The sequence below is a fragment of the Medicago sativa genome, chromosome 5 (genome assembly GCF_051527215.1).
Source record: "Medicago sativa cultivar Bolivia chromosome 5, Bolivia_mono, whole genome shotgun sequence".
NCBI classification, from domain to species: domain Eukaryota; kingdom Viridiplantae; phylum Streptophyta; class Magnoliopsida; order Fabales; family Fabaceae; genus Medicago; species Medicago sativa.
In genome coordinates, this window is record NC_140753.1 from 52,989,132 (window position 1) to 52,992,317 (window position 3,186).

Below are 3,186 nucleotides of genomic sequence, written 5' to 3' on the forward strand. Positions count from 1 at the left end.
TAATTTTTTGAACTCTGCATCAATCTCATATAATTCCTTCAGACATTCAAATCCCACAACCTCTTGTGCTAAACTGACAAGCAAAGAAACTCTCATGCTTAAAGCATTAGCTACCTTGTTAAGAGCACCAGATTTATGTTGAATAATAAAATGGATTTTTTTTTTGCAGAAAACTCACCCACCGAGTGTGCATTTTGTTGATTACCGCAACTATTACAAAAATTGAGAATCGTTACTACAATAAAAAGAGACGATAATTAAGGCACGAACACATAAAGGATTAGAGAGCTAGCTACTCTCAAAAGGAACAATTAAAGTAGATCATGTACGTATTAATAAAGAATTAGTCAATCCTTTGACAAAAGGAATTACTAGAAAGAAAGTCATAAACACATCCAATAGGATGAGACTAATGCCCAAAGATCACAAGTGATGGTAACCCGACCTAAATGAATGGAGATCCCAAGAAATAGGTTCAATGGGTAATAACAAGTCATGAGTGATAGAACATGCTATGAGAAAAGTAAGAAAGCATGAATCCTGCAGTGATAGGAGGTTGAGATAATAGAAACTCTTAATGAGATCTATACTCTATGTGGAGTGGAGTACATAGCTACAAGAGTACTCTTGATAGATTCACTTATACAAATGTGAAATTGAGGCCGGTTCCTATGGAATTCTGGCCCAAGGATTTCAACAAATACTCTCAGCGTCTCACACATGCGCAGGTTTGGATTCGACTTCTGGACTTACCACACGAGTACTGGTTAGACATAACACTCATGGAAATTGCTGGAGCGTTAGGCGCACCTCTCATTATCGACGACACAACTCAAAAACGCACCTTTGTCCATTACGCGCGGGTGCTGGTGGACATATATTTTTCTCGTTGTATTTTTTATGAGATCATGGTTGAAAGGGAAGGTTTCGCTTTCCCCGTTGCGATGGAGTATGAGTGGCTCCCAGACTTTTACTCCCACTGTCAGATTCTTAGACACTCAGTTGCAAAGTGCAGTTGGTTGCATGCGGAAGAAAATTTGAATACGGACAGAGATAATAATAACATTAAAAAGGTGCAGGACAAAGGGAAACATGCCATCATACAGCAGAAGGCACAAACCAAAATTTGGTGGCCACGTGAAAATCCTCTTGGAGTTGGGTCATCTCTGGCTTTTTCAAAACCAGTTGTTGCTTCTGAAATTGCGGTGTTTGATACGGTGATAGAGCATCTTGAACATCAAGCTTCACCTTCTATTATTACTCCTGTCGAAACTGGTTGTCCAGCCCATAGGGCGCCCAACAGAAATTGTTGCTTTTGAAATTGCTGCGTCTGATACGACGATAGAGCATCCTGAGCTGCAAGCTTCACCTTCTATTATTGCTCCCGTCGAAAGTGATTTTTTTCCTGACCGTGGAGCACCCAGCAGAAACACCTCTTGATCACGATAACAACTATTTTTATTTCGCACTCGAAAATGTCTCTGATGAAATTGATCATAACTATGATGTCGCAAGCATAACTATGTTAGAACCGGTGTTAAATGTTCAACAAGATAATGTGGAACATCCCCCTGTGCATCAACATGAAGAGGTATTGTCTCAAGGGGATTTTACAAGGTTGGAAGGTGCGACAACCTGCACTGCTCCGGGGGTTTACTACTGTTGTGTCCAGGGGTTTACTACTGTTGTGTCCAAGGGTCCGTGGCAGCTATTTCTGCGCATTTTGTTTGGCATAGTTTAGGCTGATCTAAACGTCTTCACACTGTTCAGACACGGTTTGGTGGGATTTTATGCCTAATTTTGTTCGGGAGGTTTTTTTTAGGAACCGTTAGGGGTTACCTAACTTTTGTTTTCCGTTTTTTATTTTCGTTAGTTTTCTTTTGAGGGTTCGGTTTGGCCGCCCTCTTGTACATTTTTTTCCTTTTTTTCTATATATATATATTATATGGGTGAGCGGCAGAGGATTTGAGTTCCCAGGAGGTGCATACCTAGTCGGGTTGTCCAACGACTCTTTGATATCTTCCTCACTCTTGATTCAGTAAAAAAAAAAAAAGGCCTTAATAACTAAGATTTGAAATTAGCATCCAAAATTGTACCAAATTACATTAATGCCTTTTGACAAATTATTCAAAGTTATTGTGTCATTTGCCTCTAACCTTGTTTAAAGCATCAACCTCTCTATTTATATGGAGCCCTTGAACTTGTTCCGATATAAGCTTGTATGTCTATGTTTTTTTTCCTTCTTTTTTTTTAAAAGAAGGTTATATATGTATATACCTATTATTAAAACCACTTATTTAATTCTCTAAATAGTTTTTAGTGCATTTATCTAAAAGAGAAAGAAAAAAAATCATTAAAATAAGATAAAAAATGTATTACCAGCTATCTTTTTTACCATTCAAATCTTTCTATTTACAATTTAAATATATATCTATTTAAATATATATCTATCTAATGAAAATTAATAATCATTCAATATCCAAACAATTCATTTTTCTCCCCATTTTGGTCATTTTCTATTTTTAAAATTTAGGATGCAGGTTATGTACATACCATGTAAAAAAATTTCCGGTTGTCAATGACTTATGACCAGCTAATATCTTTCTCTTTTATAATCCATTTTTGAATGTATTAATATGGCTTATATATCAAAAAGAGAAAAAAATATGAATCATATTTTAAAATTTAGGATGTAGGTTAAGTATTTACCTTGTAAAAAAATTCCGGTTGTCAATGACGTTTTCTCTTTTATAATCCACTTTTGAATGCATTAATTTGGCTTATATATTAAAAAGAGAAAAACAATTAATCATAAATATAAATTAAAATGTATTTATATATTACCATCTATATTGTTTGCCATTCAACACTTTTGCCTATAGATCCACTTAAAAAAAAAAAAAACTCTTTTCCTATAGATATTTCGAAAATATAGGTAGGTAAAAGAAATTGTTGATTCAATATCTTAATTTTTTTTTCTTCCCAATTATTTTTTTCAATTTCTTTTTCTTCAAAGTATTGGGTGTAGTATTTACCTTATATTAATTTTTTTATGCTGCGAGTAGGGCTGATCAAAGGAACTGGACCCAACCGAACCCGATAAAACCGTATCTACAATTTGTGTCTCGGGCGGGTTCGAATGGTTTATGCGGGTCACGGGCCACCTCAACACAGTTTCATATGGGT